The sequence below is a fragment of the Vulpes vulpes genome, chromosome 8 (genome assembly GCF_048418805.1).
Source record: "Vulpes vulpes isolate BD-2025 chromosome 8, VulVul3, whole genome shotgun sequence".
Lineage (NCBI taxonomy): Eukaryota > Metazoa > Chordata > Mammalia > Carnivora > Canidae > Vulpes > Vulpes vulpes.
The window spans coordinates 101,859,752-101,879,843 of NC_132787.1; the positions used below are offsets into that span (position 1 = coordinate 101,859,752).

Consider the following 20,092-nt stretch of genomic DNA (forward strand, 5'->3'; position numbering starts at 1 on the left):
AACTACATCCAAGTCATGAAACATAACAGGCATTTATTATTGTTGCTAACACAAATAAACAAATAGTGAGTGAAGGAATGAATATATTAAGGAATCAATGAATAAATAAGATGTGAAGATTTCAAAATGCCCTTCCTATGTCTTATCCTCAAAAGTCCCAGAGCATTACATTAGTCAGGTCATTAATATCATACCTACTCATTGTTGAGCCCAGCAAAATATAGTCATTATATATTTAGAAAAAGTAAATGTCACTATCTAGGTGTTATGCATTATCGTGATTGCTGGAAAGTGGTTTTCTGGACTCCTTGGCAGCTGCTTCTGGGAGACAAGTATGTTTGGCCTTTATTAAATGATGCACCTTTCCGTAAGTGATTACATCAACTAAAATAAATACTACAAGTGACTTTTAAAATTCACTGTATCATTTCTCACTGATTTTATGATCCAAGATAAATATACAACGTGGAAAGGCTTGGGTTAACTATCTTAGAGTGAAATTTATATTCTAAAATAGATCTGCAAACATGGAAACTTTATTCATAGTGTTCCGATAACGTGCTCAAGAAAAGAACCTATTACACTGAATATATTAAGAGATGAATAAATATCTATATATCAATAAATGAAAAATAATTGCCTGAAAGAAGTAATTCTATATAAGAGCTGGGCATGCCAAGCCAGATAATAGCAATCAAAAGTCCATACTCCTCCTTTTAAAATATTATATACAAGAAATAAATAGATGCTAATCTTACTTGATTTTTAACAATCCTTTTCCATGCGCCCTCCCACTCACTACTAATTACAGTAAAATGCCTTTCAGTAAGTAGTTTGTAGTGATTCTGAATTCAGTGCTATTTGAAATAAAGTCTATAAGCTTTACCAGCTCTCAAAAGGTTGATTTCTAGTCTGTAATGAGGTGAATACACAAGTCAGAGTGTTAAGAATTTTTTATACGAATTTTCCTCTTTGGAGGATATTCTCTTTGATGATAAACAATGAAGTAATCAGTTATTTATTTTTATTATGGTTTACAAAAGGATTGGAACACAGCATTTTAAAATCAGAAATAAAATCTGTTTCTTCACCACAGGCAATGTAAAAAGCAATATATCTAGTCAACAATTTATACATTAAATGCACCCTTGTCTTTTTATGTTAGTGGAACTTGTATTTCTTCTTCTGAAACAAGTTGTACACTCAACAATCTGCTTTCATGATATTTCAATGTTAGTGTAATGTAATCTATTATACTTGATGTATTTTATCGCATTGTATAAATATATTATAATGTACATAAATATATATATGGTATATATATATATACACTATTTTTCCTCTACTGAATAAAAATTTAAATTCTTTCTTTTTTTGGAATAATGCAATAAAAACCCTTCCCCATTTATCTTTATATGTACATGTGTGCTGTACTTAGGACAGATTGGTAAAAGCATAATTACCAGCTCAATATATGTGCATAATTAAAGTTCAACTGTATAATGGCCAGTTTCCTTCCAAAAAGGCTTGTTAAAATGTCTTTCTCTTCTACTTCTGACTATGGCAAATCAGTTTACAGGAGAGAAAACTTTCCACCAGGAAGAATTAGAAACTAAATACAATTTTAAAAATTAGTTTTAAGGCTTTGAAGAGAAATCAAGACAGCCAATAAATTCCGGAACTCATTTAGTCTCTAGAGAACACCTGGGATAAACAATTCATTGATGTGATTCCCCACATTCCACAATCTTTTCTTCCTCTCACAATATTATCTAATTCATCAATGGTAAAAAAAAAAAAAAAAAAAGTATAATATGTATTTTTTTTCCAAGTGATCATGATTTTGAGTCAAAATGAGAGCCCAGCATTCACTCATAGCTCATTAGAGAAGAGAATATGGCACAAATCCAGAGTCTGCCACTGAGTAGCTCTTGAAGAGTTGGTCAATTTCCTTCCACTCTTGAAATCTCATCTTTCTTACTTAAAAAATGTGGATAGTGACATCTAATTCACAGAATTCTTAGGAATAAAAATGAGGTTAAAAGTCTTAAAAGTTCTTAGCCTTAAGAATAGTGGTCACTCAGATATTAATGTACTTCCTCATCAATATTCTAATTTCCTTTGACTTTGTTCAAAATGATTTTAAGTCTTCTTTCTCTCTGCAAGGTAGTGAACTGGATATCATTGCTTTATTATATCAACTGCTTAGGACAGAGATAATAAGTTAAATGCCTGCCGGGGGCACCTGGGTTGCTCAGTGGTTGAGCATCTGCCTTCGGCTCAGGGCATGATCCCAGGGTCCTAGGATCGAGTCCTGCATCAGGTTCCCTGTAGGAAACCTGCTTCTCCCTCTGCCTGTGTCTGTGCCTCACTCTCTGTGTCTCTTATGAATAAATAAATTAAAATCTTAAATATATATATATACACACACACACACACACACACACACACATACGCCTGCCAGGCTTAGATGCTTTGTCTACAAGAAGCCTGCTTACTCATTCCTGGTAGGATGCCTGTTTCCTGGGCCAATCATGGATTCACTGCCCCTCCAACCCCCCGCCTGAATTTAGTTAATTGCCACAGGTCTTGGGTAGGGTTTTTTTTTGGGGGGGGGGGTTGTCTTGGGCAGTTTGAGCCTTGATTCTTATGTTCAATGTACTGCTTTCATGCTCTGATACCAGGTAGTGAGTTTGCCTATTTTGCACTTTGTAATCTGAGATTGTGGAGTCAGGGAATATTTATATATCTGGAGGGTTATACATATACTTTCCTGTGTACAGCTGGTAATATATAATGGGCGTTTCCTCAGCCCCCACAACCATGAGGACAGTGGGAAGCTTCAGAGGTCTTTGCAAACTCTCCTAACTATTCCCTACCCAGGAAAGCCTGTTGCCTTGTCTTGCAAGTCCTCGTATTCTGTTAAAACCTTTAACTCGACAGTTGTTTCCTAGGATCCTGAGATAGCTTGTACTTTTTTCCCAGGGAATTGGAAAGCTCACAACCAATGCCATTAGTCCATTCCTAGGCAAGTTATTGTCTTCTAATTTCCTAATTTCCTTCTAACTAGGAAATACACCTGGTGTATTTAGCAACATACACATGGTGGCCCTTCGTGCAGACCCTATTGCAAGGCACTTGGATGGCTCACTCTTTGGTGGAGGCAATGAAGTTGGCTCAAGGAGTAAAATCATTTGGCCTATTTTTAGTTTGTGCACTTCCAATGCCAGTCACCTTCTTTAATATATCTCTTGCTATGTCATTTCTCCCACCCCCAATTCTGCAAGGGCAATTGAGTTTCTTCTATTCCTTTGAACACCAAGTTTCATTTTTATCTTATTCCAGAGAATCATAATACTTACCAGTTTGACCTAAAAAGCTTCAGTCAATATTCCCATGTCCTATCAGCAAACTTGAAATTTAAAAAAAATCCTTTTTAAGTTGAAATTGTGTACTTAACAGTATATATAATAACCATACTTCAACCACTGCTGAATTAGTTATAGTTGCCAATCTGCTCTAGGGAAAAGAGGGTTATCAAGAGGGTTATCAAGTAAAGATGTTACTTTCTTCTCCAGTGTTTTTTTTTTTTTTTTTTTTTTTTTACTCTGCACTACTTTATGTGTTCATGGCCCATGGTCTCCAGGAAGCTGCCATTATGGATTTCTGTTTCTTTTGATTTGAAGTGAGGAGAGCACTATAGGTGAACGGCTTCATGAAGTCCTATTACAGACGATGGAATTTAGACAAAGGAGAAAGATAAGCCTCAAAATACCTTCTTCTGAATTCTAGGAAATATTTCCCCAAATGAAGGTTGGAAATAAAGTACAGAAATCATTTGGAAAATTTTCTGAGTTGAAATGTGAAGAATAGTGTAGTCTTTGGATTGCAGTATCTAAGTTAGTTTAGATTTTGCTGTCATCTGAGACCAGTCAGTTTAATATTGGGAAGCAGTAGGGACATGGGATAGGAAGAGACTCTGGAACTGAGTGTTCCCTAGAATCCCAGCACTTCCACTCACCAGCTGTTTCACAAATACCAGACGTCCCCACATCTCCATGCCTTGATGTCTGCATTTCTAAAATAAAACGATATAAGTAGCTATACAATATAGGGCTGCTTTTTTATAGATAAAATGAACTAATACACATAAAATAGTACTCCGCGGCTTTTTTTTGGCACATAGTAATGGCTCCATAAATGTTAGATATAATTTAGCAAAAAAGGGGGTATTACAAAATTCATTTATGATATGAATATTGTCCAGTTCACTAATATTGGCCACTTAAATATAACTTGCATTGTAAAATATTTGAGTTTTTTTTCAAATTTATATAGTGTATGAGAAAGGAAAGCAGGTATAGGAAAATGCATTAGAGATAATATGCTGATGCATTATTATTTCATGTATCTGAATGTCAGAACATAGTTGTAGGACTGCTACTGTGACTTGGATCTGCTGCACATCTTTCTCATTTGCCCGTGCGGTCCTTGTGCATTTGAAAATATGCACCGCACAGGTATGTATATTTATATGGATGCAGGTAAACAAATCTTGGGACAAAATGATTTATTTCTGTCGCCCTTTTCCCCTTTAAAAATAACTATGAAAGTCTACCATGGAAGGAAATGTTTTGGAAGGCTTTAGTTGTAAGGACTGTCCCCATTTAACCTTTCCACAATATCTGTGCTTCTATAATTTCTTTCAAAATTCACGTTTCAGTTGACAATGCCAAAGAAACTTCACTTACAACCGACAGGCTTGTTATTACACATTTTATTTTATCGTAATCTTCTTATCCATATTCATTTTTATAAGATGATATATTGCTCAGTAACAAATTTTAATATGTGGACTTATGTGTGACTTTCGGTCGTTAATAGCAGTGACTTTTATTAACATCTAGATGATTTGTATTAAGTCAAGGTATAGAGTGGCTATCCTTCCCCCATATTTCATAGTCCCTGAAAATCTTGAATATTTTCTACTATTTAAGCAATTTTAAACATTTAAGAGAAGTAATAGTTTTACCCATGCAAAAGAATAATAGAAGTATATGTTGTGTATATGTCTGTGTACACACACACACATATGTGCATACAAGTATGTACCTAAAACATATATGTATGGACGTGTTTGGATATATGGGTCTATGTATTTATAAAATGAAACATAGTCGATGCATATATGTGTATATATGTGTAATACTTCAGAAATAATAAGCACAAATAATAAACAGCTGTTTTTTTTTAAATTTTCAGCTAGTGAATATATTTTGTAAAAATCACTCAGATCAAGTAACAGAACCTTACTAACAGCATGCAAGCCCCCCTTGAACTGTCTTCAATTCCCTAACCTCCAAGGATAACTGCAATCCCAGTTTCTAACACCATAGATTAATTTTAGTTGTTCTCAGTAAGTTTGTTTTGTTTTTTTTTTTTCTTTCCAGTCTGTACAGCTTCAGAATTTACACATAACCATGCTGGGGTGGAGCTCGTATACTCAAGACCCTCCAACTCTCATTTGTGTCTCTCCAGTCCTTGAAGATCACAATAGCTTGACTGGTTTCTTGATTCCCCAGCAGTCTTTCTCTGCTGGGGCTGAAGCTCAGATGTGTAGCTTCCAGCCCTGCACTCAGAATCAGCAGATACCCTCTGAGAAATGCCCCTGCACAAAGCTAAGTGACCTCCCCCCGACTCTTTCCTCACAAGCATCTTATCCCTCTCCACTCATTTTATTCCTCACAGCTCTCCAATGCCACCAACAATTGATAAATTGTGTTTTATTCAGCTTTTTTAGTTGTTCCTGATGGGAGCATTGTTCCCTTATAAGATACTCTATCTTACTCAGAAACAGAAAACCGGAATATAATATATGTAATATAATTTTGAGACCTACATCCTGTTTCACAGTATGAACATTTATTTATGGTTGTGGTCAGAACCAGCAATAATATTGAAGATAAAACCAACCTAAAGTGGGGGTGATTAATTCAATCTTGTCTGAAACAATTAGCTGAAATATTAAGATAGACAAGGAAAGGTGGTGATAAAATATTGATTGTGCTTGATTCCCAATTAGAGACAAAGTAAAATTCCCGATCTCTTTGTTCCAAGGCAAGTAAAATACAAATCTACCAGATTTTGCTAAATAATGTTTCTGCTCAGTGTTTTTCTCTAAGGTTAAGGAGGCACTCCCTGCAGTCAGATGCAGCTATCAGTCATAATTATAGTCCACACACCTATATCAGAGCTTGGGCAGAATTACATTTAATTTTAGCATTTAAAATGTTAAACATGAAATGTCACCTCATACCTGTTAGAATGCCTATTGTCAAAAAGACAAGAAATAATGGGTGTTGGTGAGGATGCAGAGAAAAGAAACCATTGTGTACTGTTGGCGGGAATGTAAATTGGTGCAGCCATTGTGGAAAACAGTGCAGAGGTTCCCCCTAAAATTTAAAATAGAACTACCATGTGATTCAGCAGTTCCACTTTCTGGGTATTTCTCTGAAGAAAATGAAATTACTAATTCGAAAAGGTATCTGCAGTCACTGCTATATTTGTTGCAGCATTATTTATAATCATCAGAATATGAAGACAACCTAAGCGTTCATCGATGAAGGAATGGATAAAGAAAATGTGGTGTGCCTACCATGGAATATCATTTAGCCTTTAGAAAAGAAGGAAATCTTGCCATTTGCGACAACACAGAGGGACCTTGCTAAGTGACATAAGTCAGATAGCAAAGACAAATATCATATGATCTCACTTAAATATGAAATCTAGAAAAACCCACAAAAACAAAAAACCAAGCTCATCAGTACAGGGGACAGATTGATGGTTGCCAGAGGTGGGGGCCAAGGGGTGGGTCAAAAGGGTAAAAGGGATAAACAGGTACAAAATTCGAAATATAAAATAAATAAATCATGGAGAAGTAAAGAACAGCATGGTGACTAGAGTTAATAATACTGTATTGCATATGTGAAAGTTGCTAAGAGAATAGACCTTAAAAGTTTTCATTACAAGAAAGACAATTCTGGGGATGCCTGGGCGGCTCAATGGTTGAGAGTCAGCCTTTGGCTCAGGTCATCATCCTGAGGTCCTAGATAGAGTCCTGCATCAGGCTCCCTGTAGGGAGCCTGCTTCTCCCTCTGCCTGTGTCTCTGCCTCTATGTGTGTCTCTCATGAATAAATAAATAAAATTAAAAAAAAAAACAATTATGTAACCGTGTATTATAATGAATGTTCATCTGTCTCCTTCAGAGCCTGCCTCCTGCAAGATGATCAGCTTCTCCAGCCTTCCTCTCCTGCAGCACATAATTTCTTCAGTGGTCAGTGCTTGCAGCACAGATGGCTTCTCCAACACCAGGTCCTGGCAACTGAGTATTTTCTCCCTTCAGTCTGCAGTGGTCAACATCACCTGGTGGCCATAGCTTTCCCCGGAAACTCCGAGGCTGACCATCCTGGTTGCCTCGAGACTGAGGAGATCCCTGGGATATGGGACTTTCTCTTTTAAAATTGGGACATTCTTGGACCAGCCATGAGCAGTTGGTCATCCTATGGACAAATCTCCTTTCCCACATGGTTTACTAGCCTCCGGTAAGACACCTTCCCATAACTTGAGTGCTCTGCCAGCACAGCATGTCAGTGACTTCTCTACCATCCAGAAGACCACAGCTGTGATCTCCTGTAAGGCTTGGATCTCAGAGTTGAGGCTTGGGAGTGGGGGCTCTTTGTTGGGCACAGCATCTCAGCTCAAGGCATAGTGATTGTTACTTGCATCTACTATTCCTATATTTTTTAGAATTCTCTTCACTTCTTATCAGCCAATGCCTCATTACTCCAATTCCAATTATAGTCACTAATGCTTTAAATGAAATCTTCCCCAGTCAAATTTCTATGCTGTGTCTGTTTCGTATTTGTACTCTGACTGATACACCTGGCACATTTAGTTTCTAAATAGCATGTAAAACATAACCTGACACATAAAAGGTGCTAAGTACATATTTGTTTATATATTAACATATATTTTATATTGATATAAAAATTATGGCAGTGCATCTCACACAGCATTGAACAATAGAAATCCATAAGGAAAAACTTGTTTATTAAAAAATAGAATTTTTTTTTCTAGTCAGATGATATTAAAGTGGACAGAAGAATATAAAAGATTCTATCCTGTTACATTCCAGAAGCACCATGGCGGTGAAATTTGGGTCAAAGTCTGAAATAATAAAAAACCTCCTGCCTGAATATATTGTGGAGTAAAGACGTACAACAGTATACAGTTGTTGACAGTATTTTGGGAGGATAAATTGAAGAATAATTTCCCTAATTAATAAAATTTCCCTAATTAATAAAATTAATAAATTTTTATAAATAAAAATTTTAAATAAATAAAATTTACATCCTGGAGTACCCAGGTTCACAAAGCCTAAAATAGGATTTATATTTTCAGAACTGGAGGGGTATTTTTAGGATTTGGATCATTACCATTCCTATCAGTAGGAGTTAATGATAACATCACAATATAGAAAACATCACCTTAGCGAATAGTTTCAAGATTAGTATGTTATAAGAAAAACAGGTCATACTGATCAGAGAAATTTAATGTTACCTTTGAATTATCTGCTACCTATAGGGTACCCTTAATTCCTTCAACACTCATCATTGAGCTTGCAATTCTTAACAAGGAGAACTACATTGATTTTTTTCTAGCACTACTAATAGATTGTTCCCTATTGTTATAGATATTGCAAAGGTCTGCCCTTTGTTTGGGGAACGTCTTGAGTTATTACTGTATCCATACTCTCTCTTCTTGTGTTTGAGACTATGACTTCACATCATTTATTTCCCATATATGAGAGGTTATTGTATTTTGCGGTCCAATGTTTTTTAAACCATTGTTTTGTCAGTTTGGTCCAGTTTTTTCACTACATCAGGTTTGAGTGTAAATCTGGTCTCTGTTCTTCAATCTTATTTGGAAGCTACTCAAAATTTTTGACTATTATTATATTACTGGGGGATTGGAAATATGGCTTTAATTTTAAATTACTTTTCAATTCATATAAACCTGATACCCTTAGATTAAGCCACACATCCATGTAAATGGAGTAAAGCAACCTAACACACTTGACTGGTGATTCAGAGTATGATTCCAAATCATTCGAAATCGTTTGGAAGGTTTGATTAGTAAACCTATTTTTCAAGCAAGTTTTTCAAATGACTATATGTGAAGCTGAAGCTAAGCATATGCCCAGGTGAATCTGCACTGAAATTTCTGACATCCACCTCAAGAGGGACCTCCCTGCATTCTCCATTAGGGAGATGAAAAAATGGGTTCAGGATCCAAACTTAGCTCAGCCATGAGATTTGTGAAGCTCAGCATCATATACCTTCAGAAGTTACTTTTTTCATGTGACTCAGACTGTTTTGTCATATCTGAGAAATCAAAGAAGGGGGGGGGGGAAGATCTGCTTTCTTTCCTGTGTTTTTTATTTGTCAAGATTTATATGGCCAGTTCAAAGTTGGTATCAGAAGATTAGTTGTGCTGACAGAGACTGAAGAAGTAGAAGGCAGTTCCTCAGTGGCTCGAACTACTCAAACAAGGAAGTTTTACTTCATTACTTCCATTTTGAAAATGCATTGATCCCGTCTGAGGAGAGGGACTGGAATGTCGGCCTGTATTTTGAAACATAAACTGCCAACAATCTTTTTCAGTTTATTGCTTTCCTAAGACCAAATGAGATATTTTAGAGTTACTTTTCTCCCAAGAAAGGGATAGCTTGAGTCGCAAGTCTCAGCAATCCAGGCCTGGAAAAAAATAGCTATCTTCTTAAGTATCTTAAATACTTCTACTAATGTATTTATCAAAAAAAAATGTTTTCTTTATTTTTTATTGTTTTAAATGTTTTCCATGTTAAAAGCGTGCATAGTCAAAATACCACAAATGGCAGGTTGCATATTCCAAGTGAGTTCACTCTTTTAGGCACTGAATGTTTTCCAAGTTCACAACAGAAGTAGGTATTTGATTTACAGGTTTTTCAAGTGTACTGTCACAATTGTGGCGAAGTTTCAAGTCACAGCAAGTATAAATGAAGTACAAACAACAACACATTTTTGAGAATTGGAGTGCTTTTTAAAATTTAATGTCAACAAAATGAAAAGATGGATGGTTATTATTTGGAAATGAGTACTAAGAAATATGTTATGGAGTCCTGGGTTAATTCAATTTAAAAAGATTTAGAAATTACTATTTTAAATAGATATCTGCACTCTTATGTTTATTCAAACATTACTCACAATAGTCAAGATACAAAAATCTCCTAAGCGCCCATTAATGGATGAAGGGATAAAGAAAATGTGGTATACAAATGAGAGGGGAGAAATAAAAACCAACACCAGAGAAATACAAAGAATTATAAGAGAATATTAGAAACACTATATACCAACAAACTGGAAAACCTAAAAAAAAAATTGGATCAATTCTTAGAAACATATAGATTACCAAAACTGAAACAGGAAGAAATAGAAAATTTGAAAAGGCTGATAACTAGCAAAGACGTTGAATCAGTAAGCAAAGAATTTTCAACAAACAAAAATCCAGGACCAGATGGCTTCTAAGGCAAATGCTACCAAACATTTAAAGAAGACTTACTACCTATTCTCAAATTATTCTAAAAAAATGGAAAGGAAGTAAAGCTTCCAAATATGAGGCTAGTATTGCAATGATAACCAAACCAGATCAAACACCATAAAAAAAAGAGAACTACAGGCCAATATCCCTAATGAACAAGATGCAGAACTCTCCAACAAAATATTAGCAAACCAAATCCAACAATACATTAAAAAATCATTCACCACAAACAAGTAGGATTTATTCCTGGGTTGCAAGAGTGGTTTGATATTTGCTAATCAATCATTGCGATACACCAAATTAACAAAAGAAAGAATAAGAACCATATGATCATCTCAGTAGATGCAGAAAAAGAATTTGACAAAGTACAACATCCATTCTTGATTAAAAAAAGTAACAAAGTAGGTTTGGAGGGAACATTCTTCAACATAATAAAGGCCATATATGAAAAACCCACAACTAATATAATTCTGAATGGGGAAAAACTGAGAGCTTTTCCTCTGCAGTCAGGAACAAGACAAGGAAGTCCAAACTCCCACTTTCATTCAACATAGTACTGGAAGTCCTAGCAACAGAAATCAGACAACACAAGGAATAAAAGGCATTCAAATTGGCAAGGAAGAAGTCAAACTTCACTATTTATAGATGATACCATATATAGAAAACCCAAAAAACTCAACCCAAAAAATTGCTAGAACTGATACACAAATTTAGTAAAGCCACAGGATACAAAGTCAATGTACAGAAATCTGCTGTATTTTTATACACCAATAATGAAGCAGCAGGAAGAGAAATGAGAGTCAACCCCATTTACAGTTGCATCAAAAATATTAAGAGAATTAGGAATAAATCTAACCAAAGAAGTGAAGACCTCTATCTACTCTGAACATTATAAAACACTGATGGAAGATATTAAAGATGACACAAAGAAATGGAAAAGCATTCCATGCTCATGGATTGGAAAAACAAATATTGTTAAAGCATCTATACTTCCCAAAGTAATATACACATACAATGCAATCACTATCAAAATATCACCAGCATTTTTCAGAGCTAGAACAAACAATCCCAAAATGTGTATGGAACCTCAAAAGACCCCAAGTAGCCAAACCAATCTTGAAAAAGAAAAGCAATGCTGGAGACATCACAATTCTGGACTTCAAGTTACATTGCACAGCTGTAGTCATCAAAAGAGTGTGGCACTGGTACAAAAATAGACATAGATCAATAGAACAGAATAGAAAATCCAGAAATGACAATTATGTGGTCAGTTAATCTTCAAGAAATCAGGAAAGAATATCCAATGGAGAAAAGACAATCTCTTCAACAAATGGTGTTGAGAAAACGGTACAGCAACATGCAAAACAGTGAAACTGGACCACTTTCTTACACTATAAACAAACATACATTCAGAATGGATTAAAGACTTAAACATGAGACCTCAGGCAGCCCCGGGTGACTCAGCGGTTTAGCGCCACCTGCAGCCCAGGGTGTGATCCTGGAGACCCGGGATCAAGTCCCACATCAGGCTCCCTGCATGGAGCCTGCTTCTCCCTGTGCCTGTGTCTCTGTCCCTCTCTCTCTCTATGCCTCTCATGAATAATAAATAAAATCTTTTAAAAAATCATAAATGTGAGACCTGAAACCATAAAAATCCTAGAAGAGAACACAGGCAGTAACTGCTTTGAGATCAGCTGTGATAATTTCTTTCTATGTATGTCTTCTGAGACAAGGGAAACAACAACAAAAACAAACTATTGAGACTAGATAAAAAAAAAAAAAGTTTCTGCACAGCGAAGAAAGCAATCAATAAAACTAAAAGACAACCTATGAAAGAAATGACATATCTGATAAAGGGCTAATAGCTAAAATATAAAAAGAACTTATAGGCACCTTAGTGGCTCAGTGGTTGAGCCTCTGCCTTTGGCTCAGGTTGTGATCCTGGGGTCCTGGGATTGAGTCCCCCATCGGGCTCCCTGCGGTGAGCCTGCTTTTCCCTCTGCCTATGTCTCTGCCTCTCTCTCTTTGTGTCTCTTATGAATAAATAAGTAAAGAAACCTAAAAAAAAAGAAAAATAACTTATAAAACTCAACACCCAAAAAATGAATAATCCATTTAAAAATGGGCAGAAAACATGAACAGACATTTTTCCAAAGAAGACATACAGATGGCCAACAGACACAAGATGCTCAACATTACTTATCAGTGAAACGCAAATAAAAACTACAATGAGATATCACCTCATACCTGTCAGAATGGCTAAAATCAACAACATAAGAAACAACAGGTAGTGGTGAGGATGTGGAGAAAGAGGAACTCTCTTGCACTATTGGTGGGAATGCAAGCTGGTGTGGCCACCGTGGAAAACAGTATGGAAGCTCCTGAAAAAGTTAAAAATAGAACTACCCTATGACCCAGCAATTGCACTACTAGGTGTTTACCCAAAGAATACAAAAATATTAACTCAAAGAAATAATGTTTATAGCACCCCAATGTTTATAGCAGCAGCATTATCTACAATAATCAAACTATGGAAACAGCCCAAGTGTCCATTGATTAATGAATGGACAAAAAGGTGATGTGTGTGTGTGTGTGTGTGTGTGTGTGTGATGGAATATAACTCAGCCATAAAAAATAATGAAATGTAGCCATTTGTAACAACATTGATGGAGCTAGAGAGTTAAGTGAAATAAGTTAGAGAAAGACAAATATTACTATGTGATTTCACACATATGTGGAATTTAATAAACAAAGGAGCAAAGGGCCAAAAGGAGAGAGAGGCAAGCCAAGACACAGAATGTTAACAATAGAGAACACACTGATAGTTAACATAAGTGATGGGGATTAAGGGATGCATTTGTTGTGATGCGCACTTGGTGGTATATGCAAGTATTGAATCACTATATTGTACATCTGAAAGTAATATTACACTGTATGCTAACCAACTGGAATTTAAACAAAAACTAAAAAAAGAAAAAGAAAAACCAAACCACCAAACTAGGAAAAAAAGAAAATGTGGTATATATACAATGGGATATCTTTCAATCATAAAAACAAAGAAATCCTGCCATTCACGACAACATGGATAGACCTTGAGGGCATTATTATGCTAAGTGAAATAAGTTAAATACGTCACACAAAGACAAATACTGTATGATCTCACTGAAATATGGGATCTAAACAAACAAACAACGCTCCTAAACAAAGAGAGAAGACTGGTGGTTTCCAGAGGTGGGAATTGTGGGTGGAGGAAAGGTGTGAAGGGGGTCAAAGGTATAAGCTTCCACTTACAGGATAAGTAAGTTCTGGAGATATAATGCACAGCATGGTGACTATAATTAATATTGTATTATTTATTTGAAAGTTGCCAAGAGAGTAGATTTTAAATGTTTTCACCACAGGGGAGAAAGTTGTAACTATCTGAGTGATGGATGTTAACTAAATTTATTGTGGTAATCATTCTATAATATGTATCAGATCATTATTTTGTATACCTTGGACTAATAGAATGTTATCTGTTAATTCTTTATCAATACAACTGGAAAAATTATAATCGAAAGAAAGGATATTTTATTTTATTTTATTTTTATTTTTATTTTTTTTAAGAAAGGACATTTTAAAGAAACTATTCCTACTTATACAGTGTTGCAACTATCACAAATAATTTGGCTTTATTTTCAGTTAATGAGCTATAACCAAATGCTTAGTCTACTTGGCACCTCGGTGTGTTTACTGTGTTCTCATGCTTAGGGAACATTTTGTATTCATTTCATCATATACTACACATGGAATCCCACGTTGGAAGACGGCACTCTGACTTTCAGATATATATTGTTTATGATTAACTTTAATCTGGGAAGTTTTATTTTTTTTCATTTTTGCCTTTTATTTTATCCCTTTTAGAAAAGATGCAAGTGTGTATACAGGGCAGCTTCAAAGTTTTGACATTGGATTTCTACTCAGTGACCTTGGCAAATCATTTCACGTGATTATTGATCTACTAATGAAAATCATAGTCCCTATCCATAGTTGTTTTGTGGATTGAATCAAATAGTAGCGTAACAATTGCCAAGCATAGTGACTGTCTTCTAGTAATAGGTTTTAAAATACACAAGCTGGATCAGATGCAATTTGAGCCCCAGGTATAATTAGGTCCAAAAATTGAGTTTTGCTAACTTATATATTAACAAACTGATATTCTTGTTAGGATGTGATGACAAAATATTGGGATTTGGGGGTATTTTGTCTACGGTAAAAATGGGAGAGAATGAGAAGATTGAATGAATATGATTTGAAGGAAGTCATGTTGTATATAATACCTACAACATTGCTCTAGGTGTACTAAAAGCCCCACATGTATGAATGTTAAAATAAAGAATGTAATGATTATAATAACAATAATAGTGATATTGATAACTCATGAATTTAGCGAGGAAGGGCATAAATGACATTTTCTTTCTTTTTTATTTCAAGATTTTTTTTATGTATTCATGAGAGACACAGAGAGGGAGGCAGAGACATAGGCAGAGGCAGAAGCAGGTTCCCTGCAGGGAGCCAATGTGGAACTCCATTCCAGGACCTCGGGATCAGCCCTGAGCCAAAGGCAGATGCTCAACCACCCAGCCACCCAGGTGTCCTCAATGCTGAAACTTTCAATGCCACTTTTCCAGGGAGAAATATGGGTTGAGCCATTGAGAATAAGGACAGTAAGGCTTTACATTGTCACTACTCCCCTACCACCAAAGCTACCCACACTATGCAATAGAAAGATCAAGTGATGACATTCGAGGTGAGGTTTTTGAAGGAGGAGTGATTTTTCAATTAGAAAAAAGAGGGCTGCCAAAGGTCAGGGAACACAAGGAAAGAGAGACATGAAACTTTGAAAACGAACAGCATTTTGGGAAAATAGTAACCCAGTTTAAAGCACTATATTCATAAAACAAGCACTCATTGATTTTCTTCTGTAAGCTAGGCACTATCTAGCAGGAAGAAGCATCAGATAATTTCATAGCCAACATCTGGTTAGGAAAGGAAGAGTAAATATGGTTTCCTCCAAAACAAACTGAAGTGTCTGTATGTATCTACATATTTTAACAACAGTTTCATTTTTTATTTCTTTCTCCAGTCATTGTCTCCAAGGTAAAAATTGCTACTTTGCGAGGAAATAGGTGGCTTAGTCAGGTTAGCATCTGCCTTCAGCTCAGGTCATGATCATGGGGTCCTGGGATGGAGCCCCCCATCAGGCTCCCTGCTCAGCAAGGAGTCTGCTTCTCTTTCTCCTTCTGCCCCTTCCCCACCCACTTTGTGCTCTCTCTCTCTCAAATAAATAAATAAAATATTTTTAAAAAATTTGTTACTTTGTTAAAGGATGTTACAAATAATTTTTTTCTTATCAGTGAGACTGAGTTAGTTCTCAAAAATGGAAGTAGGATGAATGCTTATTCCTCAAGTTCAGTATCATTCAGTTCAAAACGCTTTGTGATTCACCTTTCTGCTTCTTTGACCAATGTATTGATTATTTTGAAGTTTATTGCTTTATTTCTAAGCAATTAGATATTTTCTAGTTATCTTTGGACTGTTGACTTCTAGCTCGTTTTCATGAAGTTAAGTTAGAAAATATATTTAGTATGATCTCTATCCTTTGAAGTATTTAAGCCTTTTTTTGTAACCCAACATAGGGTCGATTTGGGGAAATGTTCCATGAACATCTAAAGATAATGTTACTCTATATTTATTGGGTACAGTGTCACAGTGTTTAATATGTGCCAGTTGGGATAAGTATGTTAATTTTTATGGTCCAGATACTCTATAACTTAAAAAAGTGTAGTATATCCAGAAATATTTTTTGCATCTTTCTTTTGTTCTTGAAGACATCAAAGCAACATTGCAACTAATTACCTATATTCCAAATGTAAAAAACAAACAAACAAACCACAAAACCAAAACTAGATTATTTCAATTGTCAGATTAGCCCCTACTGATATAACAATAAACTGGCAATGTGGAACATTCCTGTCTGTGTTCAGGAGCAGAGGTAAACTGAATGGATATAGTGAGGGCAGAGAGCTCTCGATGTTGCATATTTTTAGATAATTTTAAATTTCCTTAAATATAAATAAGTTAAAATTTTGAAAACATAAATAAAAAATCACAATAGGTATACTTAAAAAAAACTTTGTTAAAATGAAGAAAAAAAAGTAAGCAAAAAGGTTTGGTAACATGAAATATTGTGTTTTATCACAATTTGTAATAAAATGGCTAACTTTGTTTTCAATGAATGAAGTAAGATGGGAGAGAAATATCAATACAAATATTTATGTCTAATAGCACTGTATGTAATAATTACAGAGGTTATTGAAATTGCATAAATGTAACCATCCTGACAAATTTGTAGTTGAATATTGCACTGTCAACTGCTACTGTGGAGTTTTCATGTGTTTGTGCACAAACCAGCTGTTTACCTTGTGCCTGGATCAAGCTTATATAATGTAGTGAAATCAAAATTCAATATTTACTTTTCAAATTATTTTACATATTGTTCAGGGATAAATTATATGATAATTCTATTTGAAGACATTTCAGGGGCACCTGGGTGGTTAAACATCTGACTCTTGATTTAGGCTCAGGTCATGATCTCAGGGTTGTGAGACCGAGCCCTGCTCCAGGCTGAGCATGGAGTCTACTTTAGATTCTCTCTCTCTTCCTTTCCTTCTGCCCTTCCTCTCCCCCCTCATGCACTATGCACTCTCTCTAAAAAGAAAAAAAGAAAAAAAAAAGATTTCAGCAAACTAAAAATAGCTAAAGCAATATAAAAAATGCTAATTTTACTAATTAGTAAATACAAGTTATAAGCACCTGGGTGTTTACAAGACTAGGCTAGTTGTTTTCAATCTGTTTAAAATTTTTCATCAAATAAAGTTAAAAAACACAAAATATATTGAGTTGTGTTTCAAAATACACCCACCACAATTATCACAGTTCTCATGCAGTTTTACATTTTGTTATAAAAAAAAATTGAAAGTGATTCTGATTACAGATTTTTAAGTGATATAAGAAATTACAATAATTTATCTTGATATTTTTTAAAAAGGTGATATAAACAGAATATTATTGAGATTTTAAAAATACATACTTTTTCTTTGAATATTTTCTTATTTATCTATCATTTCAAATATTTTCTCCTCACTTTTCATTTTATCTTATCAGAAATGAGAGGGCAATTTATCATCAAAGATTTCACTACTTATATAGAATATTGCAAAATGATCATACAAGCTAACATTTATTAGTGAGTTTTATGTGCTCTTAGCTATACTACGGTACCAATTGTTTAATATTTAGATCTAAGTCTTAAGAAAAGAATCTCATTATCTCCATCTTAGATGACAGAACTGAAGATCAGTGAGTTTGAGTAATTTCTCGGATGTCATATGCATGGTAAACAAATGCAGAGAACACTTAACCTGCTATGAAGTGACTGACAGTTAATGAAATATTACTCCAATATGCACATCCCTGTTAATATGTGAAAGAACTGGGAAAATCATAATTTCCTAATAAAATAAAAAAATCTTAGTCTAATTTTAATTGTTCTTTGATAAAACTTTCGTATTCCAGGACTAAAATATACATTTATGGCATATTTAAATGAATCATATTAACTTTTGCTACCAAAATGGTAGTAAAAATGTAAATGGAGAATTTTCAAAATAATACTTTAGTTGAAAACCAGTTGCCAATGCATCATTAGCATTGAGAAACAGCACTAATCATAATAGAAATATTTTCTTTAATCATATCTGATTAAGGAATTTATAAAGTATTTCATTTTGAATAATAGCTAATTACACTGGAATTTTACTTTAATTATAGCTGTACTAGTAAGTAGATGTCATCTCTATAAAATTTGTTTCAATTAACCATTTAGCAAAAAGTTTGTAGTTTATTTTGCATTTAGTTTCAATTCTCCACAATGGAAATTTTATTATCCTTAAAGCCCTTGTTAAAGAAACTCATAGATCGGAGATTGCAAATTCTTAGCCTAAGGGGAGAATCTGGCCAGCAAATATGTTTGGCCTGCACAGTTTTAAAACTTTGGTTTGTGTTTTCCTAATGTTTTATTTTTTTATTTTTTCCTAATGTTTTAAAATAGAAAGATATATCATAAAAATCTAAATACCTTTACCTCAATAAGGAAAATCAAATCCAAAGATATAATATTTAAATAACGTTGAATAATTAATATTTTATTTGTAAGGAATAAAGAAAACAAATCCCAGAGCCCAGCTAAGAAATGGGTAAGTGAAATAAAAAAATATTTTAGTTTCTTGAATTTCAAGGCAAGATATTTATAATGTTGGCTAATTTAGGTATTATTATTTACATTTTATTTTTAAATGTAGGTATCATGCAAATATTTATATATGCTAGAATTTTGGGGTAACCACTAAGATTTCATCAATTTTCTAAGTAATAGAAAAAATATAATAAATTTTCTAAGTAATAGAGAATATAATAAAACCCTAGAAGATTGAATGTAAAAGGATAAAAATATATAAAGGCTAGAGCTAACCAAATATTAAACAACACACAAAATTACTCTTGAGTTGAACATGCTTATTTTGGGGGAAGGGTAGTAATATTGACTTCATTGAATCCATTTGCTAAGTTTATCAGGTTTCGTAAATTATTGAAGATAGTCCTAGTAGTGCAGAAAATTATTTGTCTTTGAAATTTCATGCTTTAGTTAAAATTTCTCTCCAGCTTGGTAATTATGCATACACACAATTATTGCTCCAAGTCTGCTCAGGGCAATCTGTCTCTTTTTGTATATTCTAAGCATTTATTACATAACAGAAAATAGATATTCTCTTGGATTTCCTTTTCCATAAAATCTTGACTAAAATATACATGTATTTCATAGTTATTCGGTTCTGATTTTCAAACCAGTTTTTCTCCCCTTTAAATCTCTCTTTTTATTTGGGGGAATAGACATCTTGATACTGTGTACTTTCAAGCTGTATTAACACAAGGTCAAATAAAATGCATAAGACAGCATTTAGCGCCTTGAATCCATAGTCACATCTAACAGGAATCCATCACCTAAAGCCTAGTAGAGTGACAGAATTTATTATCACTCTTTCTCAAACTCCAGCTTTATTTATTTTGTGAGCAGTCTAAAGAAAATAGCACAGTTAATGGGTAATTCAGTGAAGAATCACTTTTCAATTATGTAGGAAACAATTTGTTAGTGTCAGGATGTGGAAGTAGAGGAAGTACAGCCTGTTTTAAAGAATCATTTTTAAAAATTAGAGGATGTGAGGAATTATTGTGGTTGTGGTTTAAAATTTTTAGCTTACCATATCCACAGCGAGGCTGCACTTCTCTAAGGGGTCAGGGTTCTACGCACATGCCACATAGCCCTGAGGAAGCATGGTGTCGCCGCCACTATAT

At 34.5% G+C, this 20,092-nt stretch overlaps 1 pseudogene; it reads right to left on the minus strand.

The window, feature by feature from the left end:
• LOC140593750 (glutamate dehydrogenase 1, mitochondrial-like) overlaps positions 1-20,092 on the minus strand; it is a 118,547-nt pseudogene that overhangs the window by 27,762 nt on the left and 70,693 nt on the right.